Source organism: Triticum urartu, chromosome 5 (assembly GCF_003073215.2).
Source record: "Triticum urartu cultivar G1812 chromosome 5, Tu2.1, whole genome shotgun sequence".
Classification (NCBI taxonomy): Eukaryota; Viridiplantae; Streptophyta; class Magnoliopsida; order Poales; family Poaceae; genus Triticum; species Triticum urartu.
In genome coordinates, this window is record NC_053026.1 from 515,504,939 (window position 1) to 515,529,198 (window position 24,260).

Genomic DNA, 24,260 nt, shown 5'->3' on the forward strand with positions numbered 1-24,260 from the left:
TATCAAAAAATAAATGAGACCATTTAGGATTAGCCCTTGGAGGTATATTTTTATAAAAGAAATTCTCTAAGCACCCGGGTCACCTCCGGACTTGAACCTGGGTGGGCTTGCTCCCACCGAGAGAGCCAAGCCAGCAGGGTGACACCCTGCTCTTGACGCACACCCTATCTCTATGGGCATCATCGAGAGACTAAACCGGCATATCATTTTGAGATTTACAAAGTTATCGTAGGCGTCTCGTCGTCGACGGGAACGTCCCCTCTCACTGAAAGCGCATCGCCGAAAATCCTGAAATAAATTCATGAATAATGCGAGCACCAAGACTTGAACCCTGGTGGGCTGCGAATATCACTGTCGCTCTAACCATCCAAACACAAATTGGTTCGCAATGCGCATGCATGTTAACTAGTTAATTAGTTACATGTCTGACTGCCCATGGTCTAGCGCAAAAAGTTTACTACAGTTGAGCACCACTCTAGCTAGCTAGTGGACCGGGTTTGATGCCATTGGAGAATCAACTGGTTAATTATTTTTTACATGATAAAACTTGTCTCATTCATATCATAAAACTGAAAAAGACATCAGAAAGTCTCTGAGCTTGACATCAACGCCAGCCACCTGCCTCCATTACCACCACAGCAGCCACCAAAGAAAACAATAACCGATCACCTTTTCACCCGAGCTCGACTCGGCTCCATCGTTGAGTAAAGTCTGCTAGCTTGGCTTTCGGTACGTACGTATGTAGTGTGTATAGCAGGCGGAGTGGCCAACGTAATCAACACTAGGAGCGAATAATACAGTATGATTAATTAAGGAGGTCGACAACGCTGCCTGTTGGTAGAAATCGTTTAGATCTCTAAAGTAGTGATTTAAACACTCTTATATTTCTTTACGGAGGAGTACATGTTAACGTTTGTCTTCTTTCTTTAGCGCCGGCCTCTCAGATCGTGATTAACTAGAGACAACCAATTAGCAATTCGTATTATATATGAATTATATTACGTATAGTTTAAATATGGTTGTTGCTAATAGTGATGCTACATGTAGGTTTGCCACATTTTGGGATCATTAGAGTACTACAGCTAGCTCATTTGTCCGTCATCATAATTGTATTGATTGAAGTTTGGATAAGTATAGTCATTGAGAAAGTAGGCACGCAAATAAAAAATAACCAACCGAGCCCGCGAGATCATCATAATCCATCACATTGCCCAACACTTACACAATTTAGATAGAATAATAATTCATCGGCAGCTAACTTAGCCATAGGTTACACCCCGCGTACGTAGCTTGCAGTCCAAACTATTGCAATCGGTGGTGGTTGCGGTGCATGTGACAACAATATAATTAACAGTGTAATTTTTTTAATAAACATATCATATACATCGAACCTGCATAACATTAAGGCACTGTCAAGCAAGAAACGGTCTATGTACAGTTTAGCTATGACGTTCAGGACCATTCCACGAAAGGAGGGCTTGACCGTTTGATATGAACTTTCCGGGAACGAGGGAAAGTGCATGTGCATTCCTGCTTGGTTCACTGACCCGGTCACTATAACCACAACATGACCCTAATAGCTAGCTAGCTAGCTAGCTTAATTAGCTAGTTAAATAGCATGGATCGATGCAAAAGGGAAGACAAAAGCTATGCTAGATATGTTAGAACTAACAACAAGTTGCTGCTCACTAGCTCGACACATCTAGCTAATTTCCACTTGCCCGTTCTTTACCCATTTGCACGAGACATGGGTCCAAAATTTTCGCCAACTGACATATACTATACATAGCATGCATCCTCAGAGGTGGCTTCGTTGGAAGTTAAATAGCATAGATCGACGCAAAAGGGGAGGGAAAAGCTAAGCTAGATATGTTAACACAAGTTGCTGGTGACTAGATCGACATATATATCCAGCCAAATTTTGCATGCACTTGACATCTTTTTTTTCCTTCGCACGAGACATAGATCCAAAATTTTCAACAACTGACATGTACCAGTATTATACATAGCGTCACCAGAGGTGGCTTCGTTGGCAGTGTGGACGTTCTTTACGTAATGGTGGACAGATGCATATGCATGCATGCATGATCACCTTTAATTTCCTTGTCTAACTCGTCATGCATGCACCAGCATATCCGGATGACATATTCTTTAGCATCAATCTTTGTTTTTCCAGCACTTTTTGGGCGGATCGAGGTTCGCCGCCTCTGATAAACCATGCTTATGCGATGCCAAAATTGTATACCGAACTATCTCATCATTAGTCGCTGCTGCAAAAGAAAGGGCCATTAAATTTTTATTTGGTAATGTAAAGTACCCACTATATAGCTACTATATTGTTCCTGAGCAGCCAGACCGTTAGCTCCAGCGTCAATAATGGTGGAGCTAGCCTTGCATTTGACGTTGACGTAGCGGCAGCCCATAATGAATGAATGACACAAGAACAAAAATATATAGGAATGAAGGTTAACATTTTCTTTGATATTTCTTGGGAGAAATTAAAAAGGCACAATTTTGGAACTTAACTAGACACGTTTGACCCTTAATTCACGACCAACTAGACAAGCTTGACCCTTAATCCTCAAAACCAATCTTAAACAGAAAAGCAACGACATTCATTTTTTTTGGCACATGTGGGACATGGCGGCCAAGTAAAAAACCAAATTTTTTTAAAAAAAATATAAGTAAAAAACCTGCTTCCAATATAATCTTGAGAGAGTATATATATATATATATATATATATATATATATATTTCAAAATTGATATTTTTTGAGAACAAAATAGAAGAATATAGAAAATTAAGGAAACACAAAATGTATTAGTTACACAAAAAATATGGAAAATTATACTCCCTCCATTCCACAATGTAATACATATAGATTTTCTAAAAAAAATAAACATTGTAAAGTTTGACCAAAACTATTGATAAAAATATCAACAACAATATACTTCTAAATAAATATAACATGAAAATATGTATATTAATCTATGTAATGATATTGATTCCATATCTTATATGTTGATATGTTTCGCTACACATTTGTTTAAAGTTCATGAAGTTAGAATTTCCAAAATATCTATAGCCACTACATTGTGAAACAGAGGGGGTATAATAAAAAAATCAATGCAAAAAGGAAACAACCCGGAGTATTTGGAAATAATAATCTGGGCAGTAGAATAGACTCGCAAATAAGTTATGATCATCATAGAGATATACCATATTTAGTTATTGCTCATGAATGTTCCTTACACTTTTTGTGTCATTTCCACATTCCAATCTTATTGTTTTTACATAACAATTTTTTCCTTTTTTCAAAGGTATGCATTTTAATTGAAAAAAAAATTATTTATTGAATTATTTCATTTTCTATTGATTGGGCTTCCACCTGTTGTCAGTGCCACATCATTTGTCAAGTTGCTTTCACTCACATGAAAGACCAAATCTGTCCGATTTTAAAAATAATGATAATCATTTTAGAGTTTTGGAATAAAGGAAATTTTCTTTTATGTTAAGAAAAGCATCCACTGTGATATAAAATATTCCCTAATTACTAATTTTGACAAAAAGATGTGAATCCAAACAGGCTGGCCTGCTTGGTCACACAAATTCTACCAAAGTAGTTTTAAGAATAGTTCTACTAAAAGACATATACCTAGCTCTAACTCGTGATTTCAATCTCTGGATTTAGAAATAATCCTGGCACGCCGAAAGTTTAGAAATATCAGGTGAATTTTTTTAGTGAAACACATGCCTCCCCTCCAATTTCTATTAATAGAAACATCTGGTTTTGTTACAATTTTGTTTGATTTGATTTTCCAATTGACCAAAACGAAAGAACATCTTCAACTATAATGAAATCTAAGAAGTTTTCTAAAAAAAAATGAAATAAGACTGAATCATGTTTCTATTTCTCCATTTGGAAGTTGTGTTTCCAGCAAAGGTCTCATTTTTGAAACGGAGGGAGCATATGACTTCTTGCCTTAAAAAGGTATAATCATCCATTGACACGGGTGATATCACACTGCCCCCAAGCCACCATTCATCCATCTATTTCATAAAACCGTTAGCATTAGTTGAGTGGTATCACCCCATTAGGACTCCAAATATTTACAGTCGGCTGCAAGTATGAGCAAGCATACAACACACTCCTAGCAGTGCAGGGACGCAATTGATGCTCAGCAGGAGCAATAACTATATGAAAGTTGTGCATGTATGCAGACATATTTATCCGCACTGGAAACGCGGGAGTTCAACGGCAGCCTAGCTTGTCCTTCTTCTTGTTTTTGGTTGTGAATCCTTCCTCTTGTTCTTGTCTCCGTTCCTTTTCTTCTTCTTTTTCTACATCATTGATTTCCATTTTAATTCATAGGGCATTATTTGTATGCTAAAGTTTTAGATATAAGCAATGGCGGTCACGAAGAGGAGTTTTTGTTTGTACATTTCTCAAGTGGGATTATAATTTCGTGGGGGATTTAAATTTACAAGGGTAATTAGATACAATGCCCTCCTCCTTCTTCACCTTCTTCTATCAATTTCTAGAAGGGTGTTGTGCTACATCCAGACCAGCTGCATGGTTTGGGTAAACTCTCAGGGGCACCCAGGGACATGCACACACATGCATGCAACCTTCAGATTGCTTTAAGATTCAAGAACATGTTTGGTTTAAAGCATTTGCTTACTTTATGCTGGGGTCCATCCATGCATGCTTTTGGTGGCTTTTGCTAGAGCTGCAATCGCCACTCACCCCACCGCCCATTCTTTTTCCATTTCATATTTTAATTTCAATCTACTATATCTTCCAAACTAAAAGTTTAAATTAATTTCGTTTGCATATTTGTGTTCATCGCGATGAGCATTTTCAAACAAGAACAATATTGAATACATTTAAAAAAAATCAAGTTTCAAATTTTGAAACTTGATAGTCGTAACATTTAGTTTTACCATGTTTCATATTTTAGGTCTTTAGGGTTCTGGGCTTAGGGTTTATGGTTTAGGGGTTATGGTTTAATTTTAAGATTTTGAAACTTGCTAAATTTATTTACCATGTTTCATATTTAGTTTTACCATGTTTCATATTTTAGGTCTTTAGGGTTCTGGGCTTAGGGTTTATGGTTTAGGGGTTACGGTTTAATTTTAAGATTTTGAAACTTGCTAAATTTATTTACCATCGTTCCTATCAAGTTTTTGTAGTTGAAACTTGCCGGATTTGCCTCGTGATCTGCAAAGTCGTTTGATTCCACACGTTAGGAGTCCAAGTTTTAAGTTTCTGTTTCTGAAACTTGCGATTCAATCATTCGCTCATACAAAGTTTCCATGGCTAAGACTTAACATTGTTCTACAAACTCCTCAAAACATATTTAAAATGGATCTTATAAAGACCTCGTCACAAGAAACACGAATATGCAAATAAAAACATAAATTGGACTTTCGGTGCAAAAGATATAACAGATTCAAATTTGAAAATTAAAGAAAAAAAACATGGAATGTGGAATGGGTGAAGCTACCAAAAGCTACACGCATGGACTCCATCCAAAGTAATTAAGGGGTAAAGCCATGCAAAGACCAAACCAATTTCGAAATTGTGAAGCAATCCAATGGCCAAAAATTGTCTTCCGCATGGTTTTGCATGCATGCAACCTTGTCATATACATACAATATGCAGAGCTTTTTTTTTTTGAACTCATACAATATGCAGAGCTAGGAGAAGGCTAACGCCCAACACCCCTCTCTTTACGTACCTGATCCATAGCAGGTGCTTATCATAATCCCACGCACTTGCCCACGAGAGCCCCTCACCGCACGATTTCCATCCACCGGTCAATAATAGTGGGGCACCGTACCCCGCGGGCGCCAGATCCTGACTCTTAAAAAGAACTCATGGGCTGGAACATTTTACCCGAAAAAGAAATATGTTGTTGCAAAGTAGTGACTGGAATTCTGGAAACTTCCATGAAACTCCGCTGCAGATAAGATCCATGGTCCTCTAATCCCGTTCGATATTGAACACGTCCTGATATGATGTCTCAACGTTCGGGTTGTTGGCATCTCGTATTCTCATCTTCGGAAGGCTGTTTTCACGTCGCGTTGTGACGGTAACGCAAGGCATGACGGACACGTCTAGTCTAGTTAAGTAGATTAAGTAGGTCGTCGACTAATCAAATGCAAATGCAAAGTCGTTCTCGGTCGCTCGCTTCGCATGCAGAGGTGCATGCGTGAGGCTTTCTGTCTACGTGTACGTAATTAACCGATCGACGACCTAGCTAGCTAGCTAGGATTTTGTTGCGTTTCCGTGCCTGAATTGACTCATCATTTTGAAATTCACGCGTACCAGACGGACACACAGACATGGAGTACTTGTGTAGGTTGCAAAAAAAAAAACGTATTATATTACGGACCGAGGGAATAATGTATATTATTACTTACGTACTTAGGTTTTTCTACTACTAACTATGGTACTAACTCACTAACTCTAGCTGAATGCACTGGAGTACAATTCGAACCATGTGACATCAGCTCCAGTGCAGTTCAGGCTCCTTTTATTTGAGGGGTTGCAGTTCAGGTTCCTATACACCGGGAATTAAATTCCTGTAGGTAGCAGCCGTTCAGCAGTCAAATTAACGCATGGGCTGAGAGGCCGACCGTGTCAAAGTCTCACAACTCGCCAATATGTGCTCGTAATTACCAAAGTTAGATTATTTGACCATACTAACAAAAGCAGTTCCATGATTTCTAGTCTCACCAACCCTTTCCCCCGCTCTTTCCAAGTTCCAACGGCCCTGCATGCTGCCTATAAATAGTTGCCGCCACTGTCCGAACAAATCGTACAGCACAAAAACCGCAAGCAACGCACGCAACAAGGACTCGTTCGACATCGAAGCTCGAGCTAACCTTGGCAACGTGCTACAATCTCTCTCTTTCTCTCTCTCTCGGTGATCAAACGTGATCAACGTCGACCGAGCAACTACACCCAGCTGCAAGGTGCAAGCCAGCTAGCTAGCTCGACAGTTAGCAATGGAGGTTACGGTGTTGGGCTCCAAGCTCGTCAAGCCCGCCTACAATGCCGGCGCGGCGCCGGCACCTTCCACCGAGTACATCCTTCTCGCTCATGTTCACGATGAGTGATCGTTCAACATAGTCAGTAGTCGCGCTCTATTCTTACGCTCTTTTCTGCCGTGGCGCGCCAGCACCTCCACTGGCACAACGAACGATACGTAGACGAGCCTCGTCGGCTGTGATGTGTCCCTCTGGCCTCGAGTAGTCAGCCGCGGCCTCGTCGGCATCGTGTCAAGAAAGAGGCGAGTGCAGCCTCGACGGACGCTCCGTCTCTTCCATTGGCCTACGAAGACCGTGCGCAGAAGACTGGTTACAGAGCGACAAACATGTGGACGCCTACGAGCCTCTGTTCGAGCTAGTGGTGCGCTCACGCGCAACTCGGTTACGCCTCGGAGATGCGTGTAAGATGCACGTACATACCCTGAGGGACCGGCAGCTCACGAAGAGAGGTGTCGCTCGACCTTGTGTCGACTCTCACGCGGTTCACAGGAGAGAGCGGGCATGCACACTTACGCCGAGAGGGGTTCATCGTCTGCACCAGTTGTGGCACGTGAGACAGCGCTACCAGCGAACGAGTCTCATCGCTCTGGAGGGGGCGAGCACTGGCTATAGAGGTCCTCCACATCGGCGCCTCTCCTACGCACCGTGCACATACCAAAGGGACGTGCTTCAGTACGGAGATTGCGTTCTGGCTCGTGTAGGAGCACCGGACCACGCGCAACAACGGCAGAGAATCAGATGAACATGACGCTAGTCTCCCACGCGAACAGTGATCGCGTCAGTCATAACACACGGAGAGTGATGCACCGACGAACAACACTCGTCATGCCATAAGAAGGCACTTTGCCTCAAGGGGAACTATTCATCCGCTGGGTATCCGGGAGCCGAAGGGCGTTCGTGAAGGGCGCGGCCAGGCGCGCGTAACGGGATTGTTATGAGGATCCATCCCTCCGGCCACCTCTATACTCTGCCAGGTCGAGGAGACTATCTCTATGGCAAGCTACCTCTGTGCCGCAAGACCAATTGACCGGCGGCAGTCAGCGATTCCTGGCCCCTTGAGCGGGTAAAGATGTTCCAGCCCATGAGTTCTTTTTAAGATGTCAGGATCCTGTGTGGCGCCGCGCGGGGATCACCGGGCTCGGCCCCACTATTATTGACCGGTGGATGGAAATCGTGCGGTGAGGGGCTCTCGTGGGCAAGTGCGTGGGATTATGATAAGCACCCTTATGGATCAGGTACGTAAAGAGAGGGGTGTTGGGCGTTAGCCTTCTCCTAGCTCTGCATATTGTATGAGTTCAAAAAAAAAAAGCTCTGCATATTGTATGTATATGACAAGGTTGCATGCATGCAAAACCATGCGGAAGACAATTTTTGGCCATTGGATTGCTTCACAATTTCGAAATTGGTTTGGTCTTTGCATGGCTTTACCCCTTAATTACTTTGGATGGAGTCCATGCGTGTAGCTTTTGGTAGCTTCACCCATTCCACATTCCATGTTTTTTTTCTTTAATTTTCAAATTTGAATCTGTTATATCTTTTGCACCGAAAGTCCAATTTATGTTTTTATTTGCATATTCGTGTTTCTTGTGACGAGGTCTTTATAAGATCCATTTTAAATATGTTTTGAGGAGTTTGTAGAACAATGTTAAGTCTTAGCCATGGAAACTTTGTATGAGCGAATGATTGAATCGCAAGTTTCAGAAACAGAAACTTAAAACTTGGACTCCTAACGTGTGGATCAAACGACTTTGCAGATCACGAGGCAAATCCGGCAAGTGGTCACTACAAAAACTTGATAGGAACGATGGATCGGGGAGCCCGAGCTACTTCATGCCGGCCTACTTCCCCACGGAGGGAATGCTTTTCCTCGTGCCGTCAAACTTCGGCGACGGCAGCGTCGATGCCTTCGTACCCCTATTCCAAGAGAACCTCCAGGCGTTCAAAGAATGCTGCTATTCCATGGAGTAGGTGGCCTAACTGTTTATTTGCCGAAGAGACAGTGAGGCATACATTAGTTCATTCATTGAGAGGGTGGCAGGAAAAAATAATGTCTTTTCTTTTTTTCTCTTTGAGAATTGAATAGTGCTACTGTGTGTACACAGATGTTATCTTGTACAAGTACGTAACACGAGTTTTCAGATAAATTTTTTTCACTAGCAAAAGGGTCCGGCCTTGTAATATAAGAAAATAAAAATAATCTACAATAGCTATGACCACGTTTTGCTGCATCACCGAGATATACTATCACTCTTTTTCTTATTGATTGAGACATTCATTTTTTTTAAAATAACTACATACATTTCACAAAGAAGAAAGAAGAAGAAGAAGAAGAAGAAGAAGAAGATAATTGTATATACCTTGGCCAGAGTCGGTTACAAACATAGCCTGGACGTATGTATCATCATCGAGAAACCGCGAGAGCCTACAGGTGTCCCAACAAAAATGCAAAAATACCCCCAAAGAAAAAGAAGATACAATCTGGTTCCAAAGGGCTTAACGCAAACCAAGCCAATACCAGTTGCTAACCATCACCGCGGTTGAGACTAACAACAACCAAAATGTTGAAAGCCACCAAATCTTGAACCGAGAGCACACCATCGTCCGAATCAGTTTTCTAAGTCGAATATGAACCCGGTCGCAAATGAATAGGTGTTCTAGCATGTCGACAGGGGATCAACACCGTGCATCTCCTTGGCTCCAGCTCCAACACCCCTCGATCTGATGAAATCGAAGAAAAATCACCATATCTGCGGCCACAAGCCACCAACTAAATACTGGGCCACCAAATCTCCCACCGGCCGCCGCGGCCTCATAAGAGATACATGTAATGTATTTACGGACAATGTGCATGTCCGAAGTGTTACACTTCAAACATAAAAGCATGGAACGGCTTCTCCATGCATTGGATTTGTGTTGGTGTTAGACATAGACTAACAAAAGAAAAGGTGACATATTCATTCCCATCATAAATAGTTGACTAATTTAAATATCTAAATGACCTTTTGAGTTAATTAACCACATGTAAAGAGGCAATACCTTCATTAGTTACAGTATATATTATTGAGTGCCTAAAATCTTGAGGATCGTTCATTTATGCATAGAAACTAAGAAAATAGTTGAATAAGAAATTGATGTTTAATCCGTATAAGTTACCAAATGCCCATTCGTGATTACAAAATTTCATCTGGCCTTGTTTTCACATCAAGCCCTATAAAGCTTAAATATTACCAAATGTTCAGAAATTCTGAAAAGTTCATGTTTTCATTTTTTTAGAAATTTCAAGTTTTGTTCAAAATTTCAAAAATATTCTTGTTTATAAAAGTGTTTGGAATTTTCAATAAAATTCTTTTTTTAATAAGAATTTTCAAAAAAACATTCTTTTAAAAAAATCACAAAATCAATTTTTTCGAGAGTGTAAAAAAAGATATGGATGTTTCAAAAATTGTTTACAATTTCAAAGAATGTATCCTCTTTCAAATTGTGTACACAAATTCAAAAAATGTCCTCATTTACAAAAAAAACTTCAGGAAATAATAATATGTTCCTATTTTTCAAAAATTGTTCACAAATACAAGAAAATATTCCCTCTTTTAAATTATTCACAAATCGAAGCATTGTTCGCATTTTTGAAAAAAATTAATGTGTGTAAAAAAATGATAACTAACAGAATTATTCTGAATTTCAAGACATGTTTAAAAAAAAGAAATAATATTCTGATATACCCCGACAGTTATTTCTTGAAAATTTGCGCGGCTATATAGTCAGAAAGACTCACAAGCTCTACTATTTAACTATATGCCTCCATGAGAAATTTGTCTCTAGTTCTATTCCTTTGTAGCTCACAAATATTATAGGATTTTTTTTCACGGCCATGCATGGCTGCTACTCCATGTGCCAGCCCAGGAGGGGCAATTCTCAAATGTATTTTTCCAGCCGTTATTATGTGGGCCGGCCCAGGTGAACAATATCGTGAAATTGTGAACAAGTTTTCAAAATCATGAACATTTTTTAACTCGTGAACGTATTTGAAATCGTGATAATTTTTCAATTTCGTAAACAATTTTAAAACAATTCAAACATTTTCCAAAATCATGAACATTTACTGAATTCATGAACAATTTATACGATTTGTAAACACTTTTATAACAATGTCACAAAAATAGCATATTTATTAAATGAAAAAAATTAGAATAGATGAACATTTTTTTGGAAGTTTCTGGAACAAAATTTTAAATTCTCAAACATTTTTTATTTATTACAATTTTTTTGAAATGCATGACCATTTATTGAATCAACAGTCTTGTTATGAATTAATAAATTATTTTGTCATTCCCAAATAGTTTCTGAATTTTTAGCATATTTTCCAATTCATGAACATCTTTTGAATTTCATGAACGTTTTGTTCACTTTCATTAGCATATTTTAATTCACAAACTTTTACAAAATCATGAACATTTTTTATTTCCTGAATATATGCTTTTAAAATTGTGAATATTTTTTGAATGTGTGAAAAATAAGAAACTGCAAAAAAAATTAATCCACAAAATTTTTATGACTTATAGAATACTTTATTTGAAAATTCTCGTTATTAGATTTTTTGAACTTTTTTTGGTCACAAATTATTTGAAGTAGAAAAAATAAAAACGAAAAAGAAAAAATAAAATTAAAAAACAAAATTAAAAATCCAGGCCACCCGGACATGGGCCGGCCCAAACGGGAGCACAGTATAGGAGGTCCCTAGTGTGGGCCCGCCCATGCTGGGGATTCTCCTGTGTGATTTTTTTTGTCACTTATAAATGGCATTGGTGGGTAATATTTTACAATTTTGGAGGCAATTTCCGTGACGTACAAGAAGAAGCACTAATCACTTTATTAGTAAATATAGATTATACACCGATATACTTTATCCTAGCTACTGTGTTTATCAGACCTGAGCATTAAACTATAAAACCGCCGAGTTAATTGCGCAATATTCTAAAACCATTTAAAATAATTGGCTTTTAAAAATGGAATTGTATTATGTGCCTTACAGAAGTATTGATCATGGCTTATTTCAGCCTATTACTTTGTAGGAATCTCTCCGCACGAAAGCTGTTTCACATTCTGGAGTACATCCGAATATGAAATCACCCATCAATCCTGAACTCGGTTATTTTGTCAAACAATGGAAAAATCGTGAACATATGGTACTACGGATTGTGAACATGCAATTAATTGGCCACTGAAGGCAAATTTTAACATGGTTGCTCTTACCTCCTCTTTGAAAATGTGAGATAATAATATATAATAGATTGAGTCGTTGATTTTATTAAGTAGTGACTCTAAAAAACGAAAATGATTCAGTTCGGGCTTTGCCCCCCGCCTGACCTTTAAAAAAGAATTGCCTTGGACTCACCTTGGACTCCCGGTGCCCCCATCGGTACTGCTAATCTGGGATGTCAGTGCTTCCTGGAGCCTCGACAACAACACCTGGTCCTTGGTGGCGCTCTCTGTTGTACGGAAGATTTGAGACTCGAGAAATTCCACGGCAATCCTTCACAAGAATCAGACCTCAACTTTAAATATTTCTCAGACTTTACGCTTAACCACATAGTTTCAAGGAACCACGGCAAGAGGTAACCACCATGTCAATGTAGCAACGCCTTTCCCGGAAGTGCTATTCTGAGCTCGCGCACAGGTGCGCTCGGTATCCTTCCCGCACATCGTTCTCGTGATCCACAATCCCACGTGTATAGGCACAGGTATTATTCTCGTATATGCGTGTATGAACAGTCGCACGGGCCCATATCTGGCATAACGGGCTTGGTACGCCGTTTATCACCTGGGCTCCGGCTCAGACGTGGGCGCAACGTGGTGGGCCGTTACGATGCGGATTCTGAGCCCATGCCGACCGTTGTCTCATTTATTCTTCCGCACCACCGCACCCGCAGACCAATCTTCCTCCCCATGATTCGTTCCTTCACTTTTCTTCTCGCTGAATATTTTCTTTGCCGAAACTGCATCCAGATTCTGCATTAGATCCAATTTCGTAATGCCTGACACTGAGAGAGATAGCAGAGTAGGAGCCATGGCAAGAACTCCCCTGTAGCGTTCAGACCCCTCTTCAGAAGAATGGTGGAATGGCTTAACTGGTGCAGGCATACGCAGAGGAGTAGCTACCCCGCTGCTTATGTATTTTTCCTGCCCTTTTTTTTTCCCGCTCTTGCATTTTGACCTTCGAATGGGATCGGCATAGCACAGGGCGCGGAGCCTCGCAGTCGCATGCACTTGTCAACAAGGCACATTGCTACCTGTCCACTGTTTAATTTGCATGTCCCATCTCATTAGGCAAACATAGCCAACCTCTATTTTTAAAATTCGGTGAACAAGAATCATGTTTGTTGCAAAGGTAAGCGCAGTCGTCAGACTATATGAGCCAGGTTAGCAAACCAATGCACAGGCATGTTCAGTCTGTCAACAAATAAGGATGAACTACCATATACCATATACTAGTACCTGGTGATCATACTGCCGAAACATTCAGAATGCATGACCATAATACCAAACATTTCACAAAACAATACACCAGCAGCATGCATACTATCTTCAAAATCAGTTTGTAAATTCAGAATGTGCTTCCACGACCCTGCAAATTTCAGACTTGTCAGCACCACTGTTTGAAAATTTCAGAAAGCACGACCATATAGCCAACAAATTCAAATAAAATAACACAGCATCGTGTGACAGAGTTTCATGTTTATTGTAAAACAAGCCATCAAGGCATTGTTATGACTAACAGCAGACCAGCACACTCAGCAACCATTTGGGAGTGCTACAAAGGGAGTAACCACCGGATACATTTTGTTCTACAGAATTACACTCTTCACGAAAACAGCACATAGAAAAACTTGAAGCGACTGATCAGATGGCGCTCATCCGACGGCGGCTTTAGTCTTACTGTTGTATGACTTTGTAAGGTCTTGTGAGAATAATTAATAAAGTGGCCGTATGCATCATCCAGATGCAGAGGCCGGGGGTCATCCTCCTTTTCTAAAAAAAAGATGGCGCTCATCCATAGATCACCTACTCTTTTGTAGTTGTTTCGCCTGTGACCTTCAACGCCACAATTTTTGCACCTTGCCGGTTTGCGAACAGGCTTCAGGATATCGCCAGGTCTGGGCAGGTTGTCCTCTTATGCCCCTGCTGACGACATATCGTGCAGAACCTCGTCCATTTGCTTAGACCCTCGTATGGCGCCTTCTCCTGGGCAGTTGTTGGGCGACCCATCTCTTTTCGCTTCTTTGGAGCCAACAATCCAGCCAGCATGTTCCCACTTGTTCACTGAAGTAGCCTCAGCATTCAAAGCTCCGATAGATGCACCTCCACTTCCATCAAGAATTGTCGCCTGCACTGGTGCCTGATTAACGACATCTCCATTTTAAGCTATCCTCCTAGCCCATCCTTCACCTCTGCAAAGTGTTGCATATCTATATCAAGCAACTCTTACTGAGAGACATGAATTTCTCACAGGCCTCAACACTTGTGTCACCCATCCGCGCCAGCTCCATGGCATGCATGTACATGTTGAAATGCCTGAAGCTGAATGGGTTATTGTGGGCATTATCTCTCAGATATTAAGTAAGATGAGGCGGTAGTATGTCGCGTGCATCTCTGGTCCACCGCTTGACGATGTGTTTCTGTGGTATCTCTATTATATGAATGAAATCCAGCACCTGCACATTTTAACTTTCTCCGTTAGTTCACCATAGGCTGTGCACAAATGTGTCCAACCGCAAAGTGACCATACCTTAAAACATAGCTGCATAGCAGACCCATGTGTGCAAATGGCTCACACTCACATTCAAGTTCATCACCCCCTTCCAGTACATTTACCTCGTACGACACTCTGCAACACTTTTCTCTCCTTGCAGCCTCCATGTGAATCGCACGATAAAGTTTCCCCTTCTCAAGCTCTTCAACTTGGTATGCCCCACACTCATAGAGTATATGCCCAAACTGCTCGAACATAGCTCATGTGTATATCTTACCAGGATGACGATCGATAGCTAAGTTTGCATTGTAGAGGCCTACTCTGAAACACAGATAAACCAAATTAGTTACTGGGCTAGCAGTTCATATATACTGTCAATCATCAAATAAATCTTACTATTTGTGTCTGTTTCTCCTCGTAGTTCTCCTCTGCTTCCCTGTCAAACTGAAGTCTCATGTACTTCTTGATAAACATATTCACTGGACAACCCGGTGGAACATTATTCTTCAGCATGTTGTTTGTACGTTCAATGCGCTGTGTGCTGGTCATCTTTGCACAGAAAACACCTTTGAAATATGGCTTCTCCCACTTGTGCCGTATTTCATACAGTTGCGTCATGTATGAGTGAGTCTTTAGATTGTATTTCTCCACCAAGATCTTCCAAGCTTCCTCGAATTTGTCGATTGTAAGCATGTGATTCACTACCTTGTGGAACTCTGCCCTGAACTCACTCTTCTTGGTGTACAATGAATTGAGTGATTCTTTTGCCTTTTTTTAGCACGTGCCACTTGAACCATCGATGCACCGGTCTGAGGCATTACATTTTTTATGGCAAACTCCATTGCGCAGCATTGATCTGCACAACAAGTTAAATCATATTACAATCCATGTTTCAAAAACATCAATCCTGAAATGGATGAACCACACATTTTTTGTATTATAAAGGTTCAAACATGTCAGAATTGTTTTGGGCGCACTCACTCCCATCATCCTAACGAACTCCGTGAAAACCTACTCAAATGTTCTCTCTTATTCATCACGAACCAAAACCCCAGCTAGGATGATACTCTGAAAATGATTGTTCACACCGACGAATAGACCAAATGGCATGTTGTACATGTTTGTTCTGTAAGTCGTATCGAAAGTAACGATGTCTCCAAAGAATGTGTACTGCAACCTGTTGCTCACATTCGCCCACATCAAATTTGTTATCGGACCATCGTTGTCTGCTTGCACACGATAAGTGAAGTGGCGATCTCTTGAACTGAGTTCTGCGAAAACCTCCATAGTTTCCTCACATCATCTTCAGCCCGCACCCTGGTGATTTTGCCACACAAATTTTTCAGAGCTCTTTTTGTAAAGGGGGGCTTCTCCATTGAGCCCCAAAAAAACTTCCAATAATGCTGTGTACTTTTGCTAGGTTCACATTGTTCTGGCGCAACTGCTCAACCAGATCTCTGCTGTAGACATCAATGTGCTTGTGCAAATGCCAGTGTATTGTCTGCCCATATGTTGGACACAACGAGTGGTTGTGCTGCTCACGATGCTCAGCTATGTACCAACCATTGGCCTTTGAACGGAGCAATCTTATCAGTGTAGGGCATTCGCATCGGCACAATCAAGTGTCCTCCACCCCGGGTTTTCCCTGCAAAACCATTTCCAAGAAAATACCATGGGTCATGTTTGATGAACTGCAAGAGCAATCAGATTAATACAATTTTATGCAACTATGGTTATGGTGGAATACGGCACAAACACAAACTTCCATGCATTTTGTCCTCTCCACATTCAGTCTGCTCTTCCCGTGCCTTATCCCGAACGCCTTCTCCCAGGAGTAGATATTGTGAAAGTCATAGGCCTCGCCGAGTGTATCAAAGCTTGTGCCAATTGCAGGCACGATCACAATATCCCCTGGTTTCTCAGCGAATCCACGATTAGCCTTCCACAGGGCGCTGGGACGTCCAGGGTTAGGTGTCCTTCCTGGAGCAGCTGCTCCAATTCTCACCCTGTTTCTTAAATAAAAAAAATCACTTTTCCCAACATGTGTTTATGCTAAATACGGCTATATTAATCAATTGGTATCCACACTTCTCAAATCATTTTCCATTTATGAGGGATGATCCTTTATGTTTGTGTCCAACTCAAAGTCCGATATTACAGTTTATCAACTCAGGTGCGCTATATGCTTGCTCATGTCAGGATCCAATATGCAGTGAACTAATCAATATTGCTCAGACTTCTTTTAATCATCAGGTGCATGCTAATCTATGTACCAATTTTAGGTTCCACGGAATTTGTTTGCACTACAAGAAGACATGAATGAAATCTGCTGCCTGGAAGACAGAATAATCATGTGAGCAAGTCAGTTTATGCAATTTTCGAGATCACCCGGCAAAACCAAATGCCATGATTTTCCATGTTTAGTCGTCTGTTCGGTGCTAGTATGTTCACTACTGGCTAGAGTGAAAGCAACGAGGTCCAAACAATATATTAAACTCTTAATATTGTTTCTATCCCAAAAATATGCACCTAAAATCTCTGTTTGCAAAAAATATTCAACAATTCTGCAGGTCAATTCATGCATTTTCTAACTACAACTTGATAGAACAAATAGTCCCCAAATCCAATCACCCTAATCCAAGAGATTACCTTCTAGTCCAGCCTGGAGTCTTTGGATGAATCGATTGGTCGGATGCATGTGGTTCAACATCCCTTTTGCCCGCAACTCCCCCCTCCGCTGCACAGATCTGGCCGTCCGTGCTACCCCCTGCCATGGGGGGCAGCTCATCTGCACCTATCGCCACCGCGGGGAAGCAGAGCGGCTCCATCGGAAACTCGTTGTCGCTCGCATCGGCCAAATCTAGGACCATCATACATATCCTTTTTTTTTCAAATCTGGCATGAAGGAATAGCAGGCAGTAAGGATGCGTGGGGGGAGGGGATTACCTCCTAATAGGCTGTACACGGAACTCCATTATTCCAACAAACCACTGCTCTGCAATCTCCGCGCCCGCCCCGCCGCCAATATCCGCTGCTCAGAGAGCCATAACCATCGATGGAGATCCAGCAAAGCGTAGCCAGAGGTAGGAGACAGCCCGGCACTTGTCCTCATCCGTCATTTACTCTTCGGCCTACCGCCGCCTACCGAAAACCTGAATTCCTGAGCCACGGATCAGGAGAAGATCACGGTCCCAAGCCACGGCTCGGGCATTCTCCTGTCACGGCGGCATCCACGCGCTCCGGAGCTGTCGTCGCCTGTCGACCGTATTTCCTTTTCACATGATTTAAAAATGGTCGACTGCCTGGCTCAGTAAAGTAACGCGTCCCATCCCGATGAAGTAACGAGCCGCCAGGATACCGTGCTCACGTGTGCTCGCGAGCAGAACAACCCCTTCCCGCCTTTCCCCATGACTTGCCGCTACCTGAATCTATTTATCTCTTATCATTTACATATTTTCCTACATCTACACTTCTTTTTATGTTTTTTGTAACATAATTGCTTAACCTCTACCTATAATATGTACATGGTTAATGTTAATTATTTGTTCAAGATTTAATATGAATAATTATGTAGTTGAGGTTGAAATTTGACATCATAGTTCATTGTAGACCTGTGACGGGATTTAAAAAACCGTGCTAATAAGAACCTAAAAGTACACTGTGAATATACCCACGTACCCCTTCGCCCTAGCCTCATGTGACCAAGGCGCTCGGGTTTCCTTGCCTCTTGCTGGCTCCGCCGCCGGTCCGCCTCGCCTCCTATGGTTCTTGGACCATGGAGGCATGGTGGATCCCGACCCTTATAGGCGGGAGGGCTCAGTTTGTAGGTGTTTTTTAAGTTTTGTTAGGTTTGTGCCATGCTCAAGAAGACGGTGCGGTGGCGGCTTCCTGAATATGGAATAAGGCCCTCCCCATGTAGCCCTTGTCCCGGCGGAGCTTCTAGCATCGTCGGAGGGCATGTGGAGTTGTGTCTCCGGCGGATCTCGTGGGATCCGTTTGGCGTTTGTCTTCGGTGGATCCAGTCTTCGTTTGTCTACATACGTCTGATACGTCTCCAACGTATCTATCATTTTTGATTGTTCCATGCTGTTATATTAACAATCTTGGATGTTTTATAATCATTGTATAGTCATTTTATATCATTTTTGGTAATAACCTATTGACATAGTGTCAAGTTTCAGTTGCTAGTTTTTTGCATGTTTTTACATCGCAGAAAATCAATACCAAACGAAGTCCAAATGCCATGAAACTTTACGGAGATTTTTTATAGACCAGAAGACACCTAATGGGCCCTGGCTGCGCTTGGAGGGTGCTCCGAGGAGAGCATAACCCACCAGGGCGCGCCAGGAGGCCCAGGTGCGCCCTGGTGGGTTGTGCTTACCTGGGTGCCACCCGGACCGCCTCTTTGCTATATAAATACCCCAATATTCCCAAAACCCTAGGGAGTCGATGAAATATTGATCCAGCCGCCGCAGAGTCCAAAACCACCAGATCCAATCTAGACACCATCTCGGATGGGGTTCACCACCTCCGTTGGTGCCTCTTCGATAATGCGTGAGTAGTTCTTTGTAGACCTTCGGGTCCGTAGTTAGTAGCTAGATGGCTTCCTCTCTCTCTCGTTGAATTCTCAATAGAATGGTCTCTTGAAGATCCATATGATGTAACTCTTTTGCGGTGTGTTTGTTGGGATCCGATGAACTTTGAGTTTATGATCAGATCTATCTCTTTTTATATCCATGAAAGTATTTGAGTTTCTTTGATCTCTTTTATGCATGATTGCTTATAGTCTCGTATTTCTTCTCCGATATTTGGGTTTTGTTTGGTCAACTTGATCTATTTATCTTGCAATGGAAAGATGTGCTTTGTAGTGGGTTCGATCTTACGGTGCTTGATCCCAATGACAGAAGGGGAATCGACACGTATGTATCATTGCTACTAAGGTTAAAACGATGGGGTCTATCTCTACATAGATAGATCTTGTCTACATCATGTCATCGTTCTTATTGCATTATTCCGTTTCTTCATAAACTTAATACACTAGATGCATGCTGGATAGCGGTCGATGTGTGGAATAATAGTAGTAGATGCAGGCAGGAGTCGGTCTACTAATCTTGGATGTGATGCCTATATAAAGATCATTGCCTGGATATTGTCATGATTATTTGAAATTCTATCAATTGTCCAACAGTAATTTGTTCACCCACCGTTTGCTATTTTTCTCGAGAGAAGCCAGTAGTGAAACCTATGGCCCCCAGGTCTCTTTCTCATATTATTTGCCTTTGCGATCTACTTTTCCTTTGCCTTTTACTTTCAGATCTATTAAACCAAAAATACAAAAATACTTTGCTGCGCTTTATTTTATTTGCGATATATTTATTCAATCTATTACACTTTCTCACGTTCGTTTGCCAATTTCTGGCACCGTTACCCGAAAGGGATTGACAACCCCTTTAACACGTTGGGTTGCGAGTGGTTGTTATTTATGTGCAGGGGGTGTTTACGTTGTGTTGGTTGGTTCTCCTACTGGTTCGATAACCTTGGTTTCATCACTAAGGAAAATACCTATGGTCGCTGTGCTGCATCATCCCTTCCTCTCTGGGAAATACTGACGTAGTCCTAGCCAACATCAACGTCTGTCTAAAGGTTGGATCCTTCGATCTACGCTTCTCTTCATCGGCGGTGGTTGCTGTTCTGGTGCGCTGGTCCTATGAGGTCTTAGCATGACGATTTCCTGACTGTCTATTACAACAATGTTGCCTGACTCCGACGAGGGAGGGGCAATGACGGCGGCGTGCCTTCGGCTCGCTCCAGTGATTGTAGTCATCGCTAGGTGATCTATGGATCTGAATGTTCTTTTTATTTCTAGTGTTCTTTATACTACCTTGAAAGCCGATGAATAGATATGAAGTTTTCTTGCAAAAAAACCTAAATGTACAAATTTGGTGTTTTTCTGAATCATGATGGGCTGGGGATACCACTGTCCTTCTAACAATCAAGACATAGATTTGTTTGCATAAATTTGGTGTTAAGAATAATGATTTAGTCATTGTTTGATTTTCATATTATAATGTTTAATTAATATTTTTTATATTTCACGCTTCCGTGTTGGGTACATCGGACCTTTGGGTCACCCAAGTACCCATGCACATGTCTAATTCAACGTTTTAAATGGGGTTTTGTCATTAAACTTCTTTTTTAGTTGAATTTTATGTTTGCGGACACAAGCGACATGACCTTCACACGCGCCAATTTTCCCAATCATGGAACTACGCTTACATATGTAGTTGATTTTATTTAAATTGCATATCAGTACACTGAAGTAGAGCATCATCCAAGTTACCACAACTGTTGTCATCTAAATGGACCAGCTGAGATAATTGCGGACATGGCTCAATGAATTATCACGTCATTAACCAGTCGTTTATGACGATTCCATTAATCTTTAAGCTTAGTCATCTTTGTTTTAAATTAGCAACGTCAACATAAATGACGGGGTATGTGTGTGCAAGCCTTTAGATCATGTATTCAGCGTTCATATAAGTTTTTTACACATACCTGTTATGTCTTGGTCGGAAAAATATGGACTTACTTTCTCATTAATTCAGTTTAAACACCTGAGTTCCTTACGGTTCAGATTTCTCTCTATGTTACTTGAGGATGATCAAGTTTAAGTTTGAAGGGGTTGATGAGTGTTATTTTTACACTCATTCAACGTAAGTTTAAACTGAGATATTTCATAAGAACCAAGTTATTCGTTGCAATATTGCCGCTAATGACTAATGAATGCAAAGAGTTTGCAAATATCTGACATTTATTTTGTTTCCATGGAAAATGAGCTATTAATGGACGAAATCAAGCCAATACATGAAAATGAGTAAAGTGGAGATAGAGGAGATCAAGTGGGAGGCGCAACAGAGGAGTCAAAGCAAAAGACGGTGTTTTATATGACGATCACCGCTCGTATGGATTGTCGTATGGACTGCCAACAGTTTCATATGATCCATCTGTGACGTTTTTGGTTACTTTTTGCGCATGGCCCGATTGAGAGGCAAAAAACGAGTCAGTCTATGCTGGGCCTGGTTACGAAAAAAACAAGGCAAAAAGCAAAGTTGTCAAGTAGTTTGGTTGCCTACATATGAGTCTTGTCATCATGAAGCATTTTTCATCCGTTGTTTGATTGCATACATGCATATGACTAGAAGTTAACAACACCACTTAACAATGATGTGTGTCGCCGCCACCCAAGCTCGCGCACACTGCAGCAAGTCCGTGCCCTGGGCTCCCGTGCCCGCGCTCCGCCCTTCCCGACGCCGGCTCTGGTGTTGGCCTCCTCCGCTACGCAGAGCTGCAACAGCACCATCATGTATTTCCCCTCGTCCCGCATCCACTCCACCAGTCGGCTGATGGTGTCCATGTCCCGGTTGAGGATGTAGGTGCCCTTTGCCGCGGCCTCCAGCTGCACCAGCGCTCGACGCGCCCCTCGGCCGCTGAAGTGAAGAGCCCCAGCCACGCTGGCGATATCATCGGGAACATCGCAAACGTCGCCCGCACGCGCCGAGGACGGCCACGACGAGCGCCTGCCTGAGCCGGGCGAGCGTCCTGATCCTATGGCGTGCGGCCTTCCTATCGGAGTCGAGGCCCTTGAGGAGGTCCGTGGAGCTGATTCGCGCGTCCCCGAGCCTGCCCTGCATGGCCGCCAACATAGTAAAGGGCCTCCCGAGCACGGAGGAGACATAGGTGAGGCTCCATCCGGGGACGAGCCTGCCGCGGCGCGTGGCCTGGAGCGGGCGGTAGTGGAGGCGGATCTGCTCGATGTCCTTAAGGAGGTTGCTGTAAAGGAAGGACGCGTCGGCTGTCTCGTTGTAGTAGGTGGAGAGGAGGCCATGGACGTTCGGGTGGTTGCGCGCGTACGCGAGCGCTACAGCGGCGGGGTTGAGCAGGTGCTTGGCCGTCTCATCGTAGTAGACGGAGAGGAGGTGGTGGACGTCTGGGCGGTTGCACGCAGACGCGAGCGCCGCGCCGGCGGGGTTGAACAGGTGCTCGGTGAAGATGTGGTAGGAGGAGAGGCACTTGGATGCGGCGCCGGAGGAGGTGGCGGGTCTGGGCCCGAGCTCGCGCGAGGGCATGGACGACAGCAGGGCGTCCCCATCGACGATGTCTTCCAGGCGACACACCTTGATCTCTGGGCGGCCGAGGCCGTGGCAGTGCTGGAGCAGATAGCGGCCATCGTCGTCGTCCGCGACGAACTCACCCTCCTAGAGGTCGGGGCAGTGGCGGCTGTCGCGCAGGTGACAACAGAAGAAGAAGGAAGGGGATGGGGGGATAAGGTGATTAACTGCTAACACGTTTCTAGCGAGCCACCCATTTGCGCTTCCTTGCATCGCCCAAGCATGGCTCGTTGGAAATTGTCGATTTGGCCGTTCCCAGTGAGGCAGGTCCTTTAAGAAATGTGTCATGCAGGCCCAACAATACTTGCATATAACATAACAGCCTAACACCAAAAAGATGCTACATACAACGGGCCTGGTTGTGATTTTGTGGGAAACCAAACGTATCCCTGAACACCCTTTATAAAAGGCCCAACGCGAGAAGAGCAACACACGACGCCACACATTGCCATCTTCACAGTAGTCATCTCCATAAACCCTAGTTGCCGCCATTTCCCATCTACATCTCCATGACCACTATCTTCATCACGAACATAGTTCTCAGCCACCTAGCCATACTTTGTAATCGTGTATCCCTTCTGACATCTATTGTAAGACATATTATCAATCAATCGAATTTCAGGATGTGTTCTTCAATGATTTCTTCATGTGATCTGATCTTCATGTGTGAGTAGTTTGGTAAGGACATGGGTTGAGGTATAGCCCTACAAACCAATGTATTTGTTGGAGGGATCGATGGAAGTATTTCAATTAACGCCTCGTATGTATAACATAAAATTGCTTTGTAGTTGTCTCTTGTCTCGTTCGTGTTCTTCATCCCTACATGTACCAAGGATCATGGAGAACGATCCACAGAGAGGCTAAGGGCAGGAAGACTGTGATGTGTTATTCTGAACACCAAGACAGAAAGGTTTAGTATGATAACATGGATCCTATCTCCGGGGATACAAGAGGCGTAGTTATTAAACGCCCATTGCTTTTGTTTGTTTCCATGTTAATTACCGAGACAACCCGCACAATGGATAGGGCATTCAGTTGGATAACTGACTCTTGATGCATGACACATGTCAGTCAAGACGTAATTTGAGCACATCCCCACTTTGATACATAGCAGGAACATCTCGATGGATGACTTTGAAGGCACAAATTAAAATCATAATGGTCTCGACACAAATATATGGTTGTAAGCATAAGTCCTCATACCCATGCCTATTTTTGTTATAAGTGTTTCTAGTGTCAACTTGATTCTAATCTAGTCAAAAGCTAGAATTTAATTCTCTTGCAAA

At 42.4% G+C, this 24,260-nt stretch overlaps 2 pseudogenes; both read right to left on the bottom strand.

Annotated features, from left to right (window-relative positions):
- Positions 1-12,447: 12,447 nt before the first annotated feature.
- On the bottom strand, positions 12,448-18,095 carry LOC125507264 (annotated as a pseudogene).
- A 3,906-nt stretch (positions 18,096-22,001) lies between these two features.
- LOC125507265 lies at positions 22,002-22,932 on the bottom strand (annotated as a pseudogene).
- Positions 22,933-24,260: the final 1,328 nt, after the last annotated feature.